General features: G+C 47.2%; 1 protein-coding gene across 13 annotated transcripts in view; it reads right to left on the bottom strand.

The window, feature by feature from the left end:
- Positions 1-14,974, bottom strand: part of LOC120375811 — a 371,245-nt gene that overhangs the window by 12,790 nt on the left and 343,481 nt on the right. The gene's annotated exons all lie outside the window — the stretch shown is intronic.

Genomic DNA, 14,974 nt, shown 5'->3' with positions numbered 1-14,974 from the left:
CTTGTGCATCCCGAAGGACATTTCAGTAAAAGACTTTCTAGGATTTTCTGGGCTCTGGAGATTGCATAGGATGGAATTCATTCACTGGGGGTGAAATTCCTTGTTTTGAAAGCCAGCATGAGGCCTATGCACCAGTGACACCTTGTTCTGCTTATGCTTAACTGGGACTTACACAGAAGGGATAAATATGTGGAGTGTCCAGGGCACAGACTTATGGTCTGGACACAGCATGAATCCCCAGGGAGCCTAACCGGAGAAGGCCCATCTGCTACTTCACCCCACAACTGGATGTGGTTTGGCTATGCAAGTGGCATGACCTCACCCCAGAACTGGGTTCCCCTGTTAGAGGTTCAAGCCACCACCCAGCCTTTCACCTGGGACTTGCTTTGGATTGGAATAAGAGGGAAGGAGCTCTTAACCTGCCCCGTGGAGGGGAGGAGAGTGTCTTCATGGTAACTGCTGACTTGGCTAGCCTTTCCCTATTATCCATGCCATTCATGGATAAAAATTAATATTCAGATTGCAACAAAGTGCACGAAGCAGAAAAATCCCCCAACTTGTTCGAATCTTGAAAATGAAAAAAAATTGAGTCAGATCATCAGCTGGTGTAAATCAGTGTTATTCCATTGACTTCAATGGGGCTATGCTCATTTACCCCAGTGGAGTTTCTGACCTGTCATTCTCTCCTATGTAGCTTTATGTCATAAGCAAAAGCCTGTTTCCACCATCCAACATCTGACATTTGTTTGGCAGAACGGAGAAAACTCATGGCACGGAATCATTCAGGAAATGCACATATAATTCTGCTTATTTGCAAAGTTTTGCCTTTCAAAATGTGAAAAATTCAGAAATAATCCCATGTCTTGTCCCCTACCCACTTTTCTTGCAAACCCCTGTTTGTCCTAATCTGTTGTACACAGGGGAACTGCAAGGGAAATTGATCTATTATCCGAGTAGGATTAGGAGCTGAAATGTAATGTGCTGTAACATTGCATGTTGCTCTGGAATCCATCCACCTCCCACCATCCACAGACACCACGGGACAAGCTAAGGAAGTAGGACTGGTGCAGCGAACCTCAGTTTGGAACTGCACGAACCTTCAAGCACAAAGTAAAACAAAATCACACTCTTTATCCTCGCTACCCCAGTCGGTGCATGAAATCTGAGTTATGAGCTCAAAGCTCCACACCTGTGGCCAATGGGGAAATGCTAGCACCATAATCATTTGTGCTAACAATACTCCCTGATTGCATTCAGACCTGTTGATACACCCTACTGACATTTAGAGAGAGCAATGCAGGGTTTGGTGTATCACTAAGAGAGATACTGCTGGGCTGAATTAATCATCTCTGGTAATGTGCCCTGGGAGAGTAACAAAGGAATGAGCCCAGGATGATGTGCTGTGTTCCCCGCTGAACGCCGCTTGCTTTTCATCCCCCCATGTAACAGCACTGAATAAGGACACTGGAGAAAGCTCCACTATTTTGCTAACGCAGGGGGAAGAGGCCAAGAAGAGAAGAGAGTGGGGAAGAAAGGGGCGATATTGGCAACTAGAGAAGTGCTCTAAAAATGCCTCTTACAAGATGCCAGTACAAAATCCCGCCAGATAGATAATGACTCTGGATCGGGGTTGAGGTCAGCTGGTTACCAGCGCCTAGGGTTAGGGTTGGAGTAGTTAGTGGCCTGGGCTATTGTTAGGGCTGGGGCTGGTTGGTCAGGTCAGGCTAGGGTTAGGGTTAGGGTTGAGGCCAGGTGGTCCCTCCAGGCTAGGGTTGAGGCTGGTTTCTGGCCCAGACCCAGGGGGAGGGTTGGTACTAATTGGCGGTCTCAGACTAGGGTTAGGTTTGGTGCCAGTTGGGGAATCCTGGCTGGGGTAAGGGTTGAATCCAGGTGGTGGTCCCATGCTCGGGTTAGGGTTGGGACTGATGTGTGGCCCCTGGCACTAGTTAGGGCTGGCTTTCACTGTCATCCACATTCCTTCCCCCACAATTCTTTTCTTCCTTTTTCTTCCTTTCCTACCTCCCACCCCATTCTTCCCTTTCCCTTCTTTAAACTTCAACTCTCTGCCTTTAGGCTGCCCCACTGTTTCCACCTGTCCGTCCGCACTTCGGGAGAATTAGACCTGTAAGCAGCATTGGCAATGTCTGCCTTATGGTCTCATACATACTGCCTGCCTTTCCAATTTGGGACCCTGGATTCCATGCCAGCTAAGGCAGTGCCATTGGCTGGCATGGGACAGCCAGTTTGCTTCTAAAATGGGGGCCGTGCAAGGAATCGCGAGATGTTCCCTTGGAAATGGAAGAATCGTTTGCATAGAGTTGGGAGCGAGCGGAGGCTGGAAAACACTGCAGTCTTCTAGCGACGTTTGGGGGCTGGTAACTCTGCAACAAGAGTGATGAGGGGAAAGGAAGATGCAGCATCTTCTCTCTGGTACTTAAACACTGCCTTTTGCAATCAGGCCTTCACTTAATTCTGCCTCTTGGCCTCTTCTCGCTGGATTGTGATGAATTAACAGTTACTGGAGCATGAAGGGACTAGACGGCTCCCTCTGCTTTTCAGCGAAATTAAAAACTATCACTGATGAGCCAATCCTGGGTCTCTTTGCTGGGTAGCTCGCTTAGCTCCAATTCCCTCTGGGCACTCAGACAGGCAGGAACTCTCCCCCGCTGCACTCGGGGTGGCTCAGGAGCACCTGCCAGGCTGCCTAATGGTCCAGGTACCTGGGCACAGAGAGCCTGGCTTGCCCCAGGTAGTGCCTGCCTGCTGCACTGTGAGGTATCCCAGCCGTGGGTATGGGGACTGTGTTGCTCAGGACTCAGCTTCCCAGACAGACAATCTGGACGGGGAGCTGTGAAGCTCTCGTTGTTAGCTTCAGTCGGAACCAAACTCATACTAAAGCAGAGCTCTTGCAAGAGGCTTAAGCCTGGAGCGATCTCTGAACACCACACCAGGTACCCCCTTGTCTCTCAGTGATTACTGGGCTCCCCGAGGGCCAGCGCAGCCCACTCACATTTAGCTGGGGTGAGATTTGTCAGCCTCTTGTAGCTGGACCATGTAAAGAGATTTATGAATCTGCTTCTGTGTCCAAGCAAATAGGCTTGGTCCCTTATCTCAGGCAGTAGAGGCTTGTGCGTCCGTGTAGTAGGGTCAGTCCTTGAGGACGACCCAGCCAGGGGGCCATCACACCAGCAGCAAAGCACATGGTAGCAGTGAGCGGAGTGCCTCACCCCTGAGATGCAGACGCAGAGCTGTAGGGGTGTGGCTAGCTGCATCTCTTTCCATACTGCACCTGCTGTCTTGTTCTTTCCTCCTTAGAGTTTGTTTCCTCATCTCCTGCCCGACTATGAGGGTCTCTCTGTGCAGATGTTTTGAAGCAATTAATAACCAATTACATGTGCCAGTGATCAGTAACCAATGGTACCATCTCCCTGTTCACTAAGGCTGTAGATGCACTTTGCATTCACAATACTCACACGGGGTTGGGTCCCCCTCACAGTGGTGCAGCCCTAATGAATTCAGAAGAGTTACACCTGATTGACACCCATGGGAGAGGGGAATCAGGGCACAGGTGTCCCTCCCCTGCACTACTTTATCAGCCCAGGCTGCTCCATCTTTGGAGCTCTCTCTTGCTCCATAAGGTATTTGCCCTTCAAAGGTCTGAGGTTTGATATATTTTCTGCTGCTGGCATCAGGCCAAGACTGGGCTGGGAGGAGAGAAGGTTACCTGCTCTGTTTGGCTTTTCCAATGCAGAGTATCTTTATTTTTGTTCCAGAAGGATCTGGGAGTGAGCACCCACACGGCCCATTTCTGTCGGTGCACCAGAGCTCCAGCTGGTGTCACTTGTCACAGCTCCATTGACTGGCTGGAGAAATATTGACGGGAGCTCAGTTTACCCTGAGTGGAATGTTCCCCCAGATGCAGGACAGTCACCCACCATCATTGGCAGATGATTCCTTAGGAAAGGGCTTGAAGAGAACTATCCATTCCAGCAGCCGAGGATCTGGCCTGGCAGCTTTGAAAATCAGCCCCAATATTTTTAAAAAAGGAAACTGTGAGGAGATGAAAATGCATCTGTTCAGGAGCATCCTCTCCCTTCCTGCCCCTGGTGCTGAGAAAGTCCCTCGAGAGAGCCTGCACGCAGGAAATATTTATCGTTCAAATGGGTTGGCGGAAGCTCATCCTCAGAAAGTAACTTGGAGGAACAGAGAGATCTACAGGAGCCAACAGGGCCAGCATGGGGCAACTGGGTCCTGCCAGTGTCTCTTCTTCATCCTTGAAGCTCATCCAATGCTGGAAAGTTGTTGGTGATCTCCACTAGTTACTGTCTCCTTCTGCACAGGGGATTGAGTTCAGAGCAGAGTTTAGCCCAGAGCTGAGCTAGGCTAGGGATTTGCTCTCATCTCAGATGCCTCTGAAATAAAATCAACCCCCCAACACCCATTTTGCACTCAGTGGGAGAAGCTGAGTGGCACTTCTGTTATTGGTTAGAGAGAGCCAGAAATGGAGCTGTACCCACAGGACAGGGTGTGAAAATGTTAACTTTGCAAACTGCAACAGAGCAAGTACAATCCAGGTAAACAAATATTTAGCCAGCGTATCTAAGGGATCATGGATTCTGACCCCACTGCGGGTTTCTGAGAGATGCTGGAAGGTCCCAGCTCTGCCTGTCATAGTAACTGGGTAGGCTCCAATAACTTAGCTTCTGCCTGTGCTGGGTGAGGTCCCACCTGGGTACTGACTTGCTACACACCAACAATCCTTCCCAAGTCTGAAATATGCAGAACTAGGGGTGGGGTGGGGTGTCTTTTTCCTTAAGGGCAAAATAGTGGAACACTCTATAAAATAGTGTCATTCCATGCTGAGCACATGGGTCTGCAAGGTCTGGATTTAACTTCTTCTGCATAATTTCTGTATGCACAGGGCCGGATTCTCCTCGGTCTTTCCCTGGTGTAAATCAGAGTGACTCCACTGAGCTCAGTGCAGTTACACAGCAGTAGGACCAGCATGAGAGGGGAATGAGTGAAGCAGAAGTTGTTTAGAGTGTCCCACCTCCAGCTGCTCTTTGCATCACAGCTGGAAACATGGCAATGAATTCTGTTCCTTGCTTTGCTTCTCAGTCCTTATTCCCTCCTCAGCTGCCAGGCAAGACGTGCTGAGGCCTGGAAGGCAGCATGTCTGGTTAAAGGCACAGCACTCAAATATACTAGGGAAATGTTGCCGGGAGATGAGATTTCCCTTCCTCCAGCCCAATGCTTTGCAACAATGGGAAAGGAAAACTTTCAGCATTCTATCCATGCCCGTCACTGTAGTATCTGAGCAGCTTCCGCATAAGGTCACTAGCAATAGCAAAGTACCTAGTGGCAAGAGGAGCCCACATCTCACACACACGGAGGGTAATGCAGCCCGGGGAGCACTGCTTGCTAATTATTGATTTGCATTGAGCAGGGTCCCCTACCCTTGACATGAGCTTGAAGCTTCAACAACGCCATGTCTCTGCTATCCCCCCGTGCCCTTCCCCCACTATTGCAAAACAACCTTCTCATTTTTGGCTAGTGATATGAATCATGCTACTCTGATTCCTTACCGGAAAAATTCTATTACCAGCCCGCGATGGCTCTTGATAATGAGCATTTTTAATACATCGCCAAGCTGTGTGTATGTTATAATGAACCTCCTCGAAAATATGTTTTTCTAATTATCCCTTTATTAGAATGTTATATTGATTCATGTAACATAATCATATTATAATACACTCCTCTCACGAGAGGGAGCGGGATAGCGCTGTTACTGGGGCTGGGTCCTCAGAAGAGGCTTTGCTCAATGGTGTTGAGGCCAGCACGAATAGCTCCGATTCAGCATCTTTGCTGGGATACTCATGACCTCGGCTTTTGTACTGAACACATGGCTGCGGAACATTGCACTTCACTGTGAATGGTATTAAAGCCACAGAAATAACTGCAGCAGATTTATTAGTGTTCAGTGAACAGTAATTCTTAGCTGAGATCGGGGTCTCACTGTGCTCGGTGCTGTACAAACACATAGCCGGGGAGCTTACACAACCTATACAGACACAGAAAGAAAGAATTATTATCCCCAGTGTGCAGGTGGGGGAAACAAGGCCCAGGGAGGCTGAGTGGCGCACGGGGTGTCTATGACTGACCTGAGTTTTATACCCAGATCTCCTGTGTCCCAGTCCAATCTCTTAACCACGGGACCATCCTTTCCTCCGTAACTAGCATTACAGCAGCATTTAGAGATTCCCTAACAGGGATCCAGGCTCAGTTATGCTAGGGGCTGTACAGACATGAAACAAGACTGTCCCTTCTCCACAAGGGTTTAACATATCCTAGTTTTGCCTACTCCTTGCAGGCAAATAAATAACGTTATAATACCCTACAGTAGAAGGCTACCCGCCCCCCCTCCGCAGGCTATCTTCACTCAAACAGCCGTGGCATGGGTAGCTGTGGAGCTGCAGTGCTTGGGAGGAGGGGGGAGCGTCCAGTTTGCTTTGACTCGGGATGGAGAGCAAGGAAGCCATGTGCTTTATGCCGGTGTCCTGGGTAAGCAGGACATTCACAGCTCACATTAGCTCTGTAGAAAATGGACAGTGTTGTTTTTGGTGTATGCGGGAAGCCAATCAATGTAGGACTGGCACACAGAGAAGCTTTCTCTGGGAGACCTCCACTTACAGTGTCATTATTAATAGATGTTATTATTCAGCCTCTTCCCATTATCCTGCTCAATTACAGAGACTCCCTCTCAGCTTTTATGTCCTTTGCATTTGTTTACTGCCATTTGTGGAGTATTTTCAGGTGTGAAAAATACATGAAGCCCCAGAAGGGTAGATATTTTGTCTCCTAATTGAAGCCACGTGTAACTTCATTATTTTTCAGAACAAAATTGCAGGCAGGTCTGGAGAACATTGATTATAAGAGAGGCGTTACAAGAACCAATTAAAAGGCTTGGGAAACTATTTTTATTAATGGCCCATGATCCTAGAAACTCTACCCTGTGCACAGGGGGTTCAGGCAGGGATTCCTATTACAGTTTTTGAAACAGTAAGAATATAAGGAGGATCTCCTCTTAAATAAGGCAGAAAGAATTGGCACCTCACCCTTTCCCACCCAAAGCCACCAGGGACTGATCCAGCTCCCCCGATGTCAATACCAGAACTGCTATTGATTATTATTTGTATTACAGTAGCCAAAATCAGGGCCACCATTGTGCAAGGTGCTGTACAGACACGGAGTAAGGAGGAGTCCCTCCCCTGAGGAGCTTGCAATTTAAATAGACAAGACAGCCACAGGGAGGATTATTTCCCCCTTTACAAATGGGGAACTGAGGCACAGAGAGATTAAAGGATGTGCCTAAGGTCACACAGGGAGTCTGTGGCAGAGCTGAGAATTGGCATCAGGTCTTCTGAACTGCCAGATCACCCCTTCCTCTCTCACTTCAGTGAGTGCAGAGTCGGGCCCTCTGATCTGCAGCTCTTCAGAGGAAGCATGAAACCCAAGGGAGAAGATATAGCACAGACCAACTGACTCCCACCCCCTTCCTTCCGATATGGCAGCATATCTGGAAACATCCCACTGGGGGAAGCTGGGTATAAACTAACCATCTGGAAAATGTGGCACCTTCCTTAACAACTTTCTCTGTGACTGAATGGTTTCCCCACTTAATGTACAGCCCATTGTGTACTAACGGTGAGCAGGGACACATGGCCAGTCAATGTGCAGCTCCAAAACACGCTATTGGTTACCAAATTCATTTTTATAACCAGAATCAATCTCCCCATTGCTGAAGCACCAGGATCCCTGTAAAGCCAATTCGCAGCAACTGTATGTGAAATAACTTATGTCAATAGGATAAATATGGCATTAAATTACATTGAACGACAGAGACTAATGACACGTTACATACACATTAAGAGAGTGTTTATATTTACATCTATCATGCGAGCCAAAGGCGCCAAGGTTTAGGGCCATCCCCAAACCAGACAAATGGGGCTTCAGCTTCTACTGTCAGATTTGCATGGTTAATGGCCCCTGGTGACATGGATCGTTTGGCTGTCATGGGATGCTTGCAGCATGAGCAAAACAACTCATCGCCGTCAGCTCCAAAGCCACAAATTTCTACTCGGGGACTGAAGGGAGGCTGGCTAACAATTCTCAGGAGAAGCGGAGCTTGTATGTGTGTCACTTATTCAGGCCACGCTTTGAAGACAAGACATTTGCAAAGAGAGACCCTTGAGCACAACTTGCATGTTACCCTTGAAAGCAGAAGTACATGTGCCCTCATATGTCCCCCCGGCCCCATCAATAGGTAGGCTACATCTCCTTCAGCAGAGGGTCGTGGCGTATATGTGAACTAACACACAGACAAACCCCATACACATGACGCACATAATAGTAGGTGTGATGTATCACCTCTGACAGCAGTGGCATAGGTGCTCAGTGCGCCAGAGTCATCACGATGTGGGTTGTTACCCAGCTCCAGCTGGGAAGAGCAGAGGTGTATCTGCAGCACAGAGAGCTTAGCCCTATAGTCTTTAGAACCGTGAATGGGAAATTGAAGGCTTTACCCCTTACGGTTTCACAAGAACCACAAAGCCTGACCAATTCTGGGCCATGCTCAAGGATTCCCAGTTCACCCCCTCCGCTGTGCTGAACCTTCTCGGTGCGCTCAGAATGTCAGAGATGGGTCTTGTGTGTTCAAGGGCCTAACCTGGCCTTCTGCTGCCCCCTCTCCCTGGGGGGAATGGAGCAGAGGAATATTTTGACAAAGACAAAGGAATCTTCATCAAAGGAATGTTAACAGACAGTTCAGGCAGAGATTTGCAAAGGAGCCTATGCAATGTAGGTGTCCAGATCCTACCGAATTCAACGGGAGACCTAGCTTTTAGACTCAAACAAAAATAGCTCGATTTCCAGAAAGATTGGCTCAGTTTAATGAATAAAAAGAGGCTTTTCTTATACAAGATGAGTTTTTAAGGAAGAACATATCCATTTTCCATTTGACTTGTCTTTCTTTATAAGGCAAAAAGCTTTTCCTCTGAGGTCATTCTTTGTGCAGAGGCTGCTGAGTGGACCTTTCAATTGGTCCTGGCAATAGACGTTTTCCATTTCATATTTGGCTAGTCCCTGCTATTATCTCATTAGCCATCAGCACGGCCCTCTCACATGGGCAAATATTTAGTTGTCCTCAGTTCCTTCAGCTGGTAGCAGGCCTGGAATTGCGCAAGCTTGCCAAAGACATATTGTTGGTATAACTGAACACTTACTCTTAAGCCTGCTTAGGTATCCAGCCTTGTTATAATAATTGAGAGAGCTTCTTATTTACCCAGGAAGGTCAAGTTAAAATATTGAATGGCTTTGTTAATTATAGCATTTTTGTAGCAATGCCAGATTTAATCCTTGAAAGCATAAATTAATAGGATTGAGAGGAGTTTCTTGGGAAGGCAGCATGGTGTAGTGGTTAGCACATGGGGGCTGAGTGTTTGGAGACATGAGTTTTATTTCTGGCTCTGCCACTGATCGGGTGTATGACCTTTTTCATATTTTTCATCCCTCTGGGCCTCTGTTTTCCCTCCAATCCATCGCCTGACTTGTCTATTTAGATTGCAAACTCTTTCGGGCAGGGAATGTCTTATGTTATGTGTTTGCACAGTGCCAAGCACAATGGGACCTTATTTCAGCTTCTAGATTCTACTGTAATACAAACATTGATGGTAGGCCCAGCTCTGTGTGACCATGGGCAAGTCTTTCAACCTCTCTGCTTCGCTTTTTCCCATCATGGGGATAACAATAACTATCTTGCTTACCTCACAGGGGATTAATTAGCTAATGTTTGTAAAGTGCATTGAACAAAGAAGGACTAACTCTACTTGCTTGGGTTTTTATGCTAGTTCATCATATTGGCTTTTCATTATCATAATTAGCTCTGCTTGTATGGCTAATGTTATCTTCTCTAGATGTACTTGCAGGGCATTACAGTCCAAGATCTTATACACGGGATGGGCCCTGATCTTTCACTTAATTAATTCCATTCACCTATTTTGCAAATGATTTGATCTTATCTGATCTCAAGAGATCAGATTAGACGGAGTTACACCTTCCAAAATGGGTTAAGGAGAAGATGAGAGAAAAAAATCTGACAATTCTCTATCTCTTGCGTGAAATTAAATGAACAACGTTCTAACCTCTCCCTGGCTCCAGTGTCTGATAGCGCTTGCTCTGCTGGATTTCCAGTGTCTAATCAGTTCATACTTTGCTCTTAGCCACATGATGTAATACATGGAACATCGAGAGCAAAACAAAACAGGAGAACCGCTCCCCCACCCCAAGAGAGCAATGCATTTTCTTCAGCTAGATTTACACCCATTCTAATTTCCACTTGGCAAAAACAAAACCTACTTGGCTTCTAAATAGAACTTTCCACTTAGGGCTGCCTCACATAGATCTCTAGTCAATGCCACAAAGCAGGCAGTTCCTTGGCATTCCTCTGCACTCGCTCCTTTACAACACATTAATTTGGCACCAGAACGCTTCATGCAAACAGGGTTCAGCCCAGGTGCGTAGTGAGGCTCAGACCAAGAACACAAGAGCTATTTCTGTCTTGTCAGAGCTGGTTCCTCAGGGTTTCATATTTATCTGCCCTCCCTGAGCCTGGAAATGTTCACACAAGCGCACAGGTGGAAGAGGGCTCCAAGACCTGCCGGAGAACAGGTGTTCGGACATTTTGTCATTTCCTGTGGTCTGTGTGCTTAGACACTGAATTGAGCTTTGAGAATGGAGTGTACTCCTCCTTCTTCCAGGAGAGCCCTTAGAAAGCAAGCTTGCCCTACCTAAAAGAGAGGCAAAATTAGTGTGATTATACAAAACAGAGAGATCAAAGGAAAAGAGCCATGGGGACAGATATTCAGATAGTCCTTGCCAATGTCAATGTTCCAGCCACAATCTGATGAACCTCTTTGAAGCTCCATTTGCACTTCATTACCCATCGATGAAACATTGTCATATCTGCACATGTGCTAAGGTGTTCAGACAAAGGTGATTTGATTCTAATGGGACTTTTGCCCAGCCCCATCTTTGCTATTCAAAGAGGGTTTATTTGAACCTTCAATCTTCTGCCTTTGAGCTTGCTTTAAGATGGCTTCACATTATGTTTTCCTTAGTATCTGCTGATAGGGAGAAGTTAAATCCTGAAACTACTCGACTGAATTTATATACCTCGGTTGGAGACAGCAGTAGCTTATGTATTACTCGCCATAGTGGCCACGCCAGGCATGATCCTCGTCTGGCATACGTCAGCACAGCTCCACTGAAGTCAGCAGAGCTATGCTGATTTAAAACAGCTGAGGAGATGGGGGACATTGAACTCAATGGACTGATGACAAGGTACCCCAGCTGAGGATCTGGCCCTCATCCTCGGTACTGACTCTCAGAACTAGAGTTGAGTAAATATTCATTCAGATTCTTAAATGAACTCTCTTCAGCTGCACTTAGAATCACTTGTGACCGTTTTCTTTTGCTTTCAGGGAATATTCGATTGATTGAGTTTTACCGGCATGGATGTAGCATGAATGAGTGGATGAAAAGAGCCTCTGGTCATGTTGGGAATCCGAGTGTAGTGTGCTCATCAGCCAGAGAACAAGAATCCCACGTGGCTTACATGACCAATTGCAATTAGCCAACACAGGCAGTGAGAGAAAGAAAAAAAGAAAGAAAAAGTTAGTTTATTTATTCTTGGTAGTAAGTTGATGCTTCAGCCAGTTAGAACTCCTCTTAGGGCTGTGATTTCCTGGAGAGATTCATGCCCTACCTGAACTAATGGAATGTGCAGAGACAGGAGCAATGCTTTAGAAAGAGCCCTTCCACTTTGCTCATGGGCTGTTCAAGGATAGGTGAGATTTATTCCCCTTTCCCAATTTTGACTTGGTGACAGCAGCATCGCCCCGTGGTATTTTAACACTCATCAGGAGAGGACTGACTCCTGTGAGTGCCGTGAGAGCGAGAAGGGTTAGGATTCCCACCCGTTTCTCACAGGAGAGGGTTTCCATTTTGTGCAGGCCAGCAGTTGGCAGGTTCACGTGGTGAGAGGCACCACGTATCTCACCGGGAACAAGCTCTAGACTGTATTTCAAAATAAATGTTATAATTATATTTGGCATTTCTGAGCCTCCTGCTGGCGGCAGCTGGCCATCTCGCTGACAAAGTGCTGTTATTTGCGACACTGGCTGTGTGGGAGATCAGAGGAAGAGATTCACAACCAGATGCAGCCGTTTATACAACATTAAACCAACTGTTAGCAACTCCCCCTGTTCTCATTTCCTTGCCCTTCCAACACAATGAGGATTGTTTCATGATGCTAATTCTGACTGAGAATGAGTAAACTGCCAGTTGCCATGTGATTTGGTGAGATGAAACAACGGGAGGATGCATCTTAGGACCTTTTGTTTTTCAAAGATCTGTAAGTCTCTAGCCTTTTCTTTAAGAGGAACAGTGCCTGGGGTTAAAAAATTCCTTTGCTAGCCCGTCTCTGAAGGGGCTAGTTGAGAAGCTCAGGGTGCCCATAGTGAGGTGGAACTCTGAGGGAAGGGGGTGGCCTCAGGAGGGCTGAGGTCCTGGTTTTCTACAGAGCACCACATCTCAAGGAAGGGGGACAGGCACGAGGTCTGCAGGTGGAGACCCAGATCCAGGAACAGTGACCCGGCTCTATCCAGACCTGATTGGTTTAGGAGCATGTGAGATCCAGCTGTCGGGTCCACTCACAACAGAGTGGTCTCCTTCCAGAGGGCCTGGACCAGGATGTGACACCTTCTGTGTCTTGTCTTATTGCTGCAATGACATAGATCCAAGTCTCGGCCAAGGGCAAATGGAATGGACTGACCACAGACACGAGAAACCAAACTGCTTTAATAGGCAGGGTGCTGGGGACAGGGGTATCCTCCCACTGCAACGATGGGATGGAGAATTCAGGGAGTGACATCACCCCAAAGATGAGAACAAGAGGTGAACCTCACGGAATGAGCATGGCTGCCCTGAGGGTTTCACCTGTATGAAGTCCCTGGATGAATATTATTTGTAGAATTTGGTATTTGATAAATGTTACTATATTTTTCCAATAAATAATTCAACAAAACCTTTTTGACTATTCACCCGGATTACAGAGCTGGTGGAATGATTCATGAAGATATTTGCTGAATAATTTATAAGAGCGATCGCAAAGCATTGGATGAATAATTTTTTCCATCACTCATTCCACTGCAGTGGTGAGCACATGTGTGAAATTAAATGCCTAGAATCTATGGTGAGTGGGCACAGACAACAGGAAGGACTAACTATTTGTGGACCAGCCTCTCCAAGTGAAGGGGTGGAAGTCCCTGTTGTCTGAGAGATGCAAGAAATACATCGGACAAATCCCTAAAGAGCAGACTGTAGGGAACAACCCTGCATTGGGAACAACCCTGCATTGGCCCCATCCAGGAGAGGACCTGTGGGGCCTCCCGCTTTCTTCTGGCTTTGTTTCAGTGTTAAAAGTGCCCGTCTGTATCCTCTTCCTGGAATTCTCCTGCATGGCAGCTGGGGGAGAGTTTCTAGAAGAGGAGGACAGCATAGGCAAAGGAAAGCTTAACAGGGGCAGCTTCTTCTCACTCTCCAATCTCTCTGGGTCAGTTAATTGACCATTAGAATTTTTTGGATGATGCACTGTGCAATTTCCAGACGTTCCTGGTGCGGTCAGTCTGGGGTAGGAGGATGAAAAGGGAAAGGGACAGGAGGGGTGGGATGCCCAAGTGTTGCACATGTCATACTTCCTCCTGGGGCTCCACTGGCCACCGCCCCAACTCCCTGGCATGGAATCAAACACGCCCACAGCAATAGGGGTAGGACAACGCAACTTCCATTTGCATTGGCAGGAGGAATGCAGCGAGTGCAGGCCTGATCCCAGAAAGCTGAACCACAGCTGACCTCTAACCTGCCTGTGCTGCAAAGACAATAGCCGAAGCTGTGCAGCTGAGACACAACCCCAGCTCAGGCAGCGGCTGTGCCAGTGCGACTGCTCTCAGGTGGAGGCAACATGATGGATCTCACTCGCCGGCTTGTTTACATCTAAAATTAGAAGTGAAGTGATGAGCTGTTATGCTCACAGTTTACGGACAATTACATTTAAATACAGTTCTCTGCTGCATTCCTCTGGCTGCTCGGAAAAGCTCCGTTACAAGCGAGAGCTCCTCCTCACTCCCGTCTAAGGGAAGGCAGCATGTGGAACCAAACAGCAGCCTTGGGGATTAATGACCCTACTCAGCTCGGAAAGCAAAATTGGATGGAGAGAGGAAAAAACAGTGGTTTTTTTTAAGTAGGTTCTAAATAATTAACGGGTGAATCCTGCTCCATGGCTTAACGTTGTTCTGCAGTTGAAATGTTCAGGCCCTGAAGCAAATGAGATCCATGACATGTCACCCTCAGTTCCCTAGCAACAAGCTAAAGCATGGAAATGCGCTTGCCCTTATCACAACAGGATGTTAAGGCAATTAATATTCATAACCAATATCTTAATGTGCAGGAAATAAAACAGCTTTAGTTTAACCCAAGTTAGAACAGGGAGAACTGGGTGAAATTTAATGGCCTGTGATATACAAGAGCTCAGATAGATGATCTAGTGGTCTCTTCTAGAAGATGGGTCAGAGTTTTCTGGGGTGCGGGCTGGTTTGAAGGGGTTGAGCTGGTGCATGTGACAGCGAGGCATGCATATCTGTGTATGTGTGCGCACGCTTCTGAGAAAGCGTGTGATTGTGTGCGTGCACGTGAGACAGCATATGCTTTGTTTGCACATGTCAGAGTGTGAGTCTGCACATGTGTTAGGGGATGTGTGTGCATGACAATGCATTTGTGAGCGTGAGCAGATGAAGGCATGCATGTGAATGAGAAAGAATGCGTCTGAGGTGCGCCAGTGTACATGAGCATGTCGGAGAGG

Source organism: Mauremys reevesii, linkage group 12 (assembly GCF_016161935.1).
Source record: "Mauremys reevesii isolate NIE-2019 linkage group 12, ASM1616193v1, whole genome shotgun sequence".
Lineage (NCBI taxonomy): Eukaryota > Metazoa > Chordata > Testudines > Geoemydidae > Mauremys > Mauremys reevesii.
Note: the sequence above shows the minus strand (reverse complement) of the source record. Positions and strands in the feature narration are given on the sequence as shown.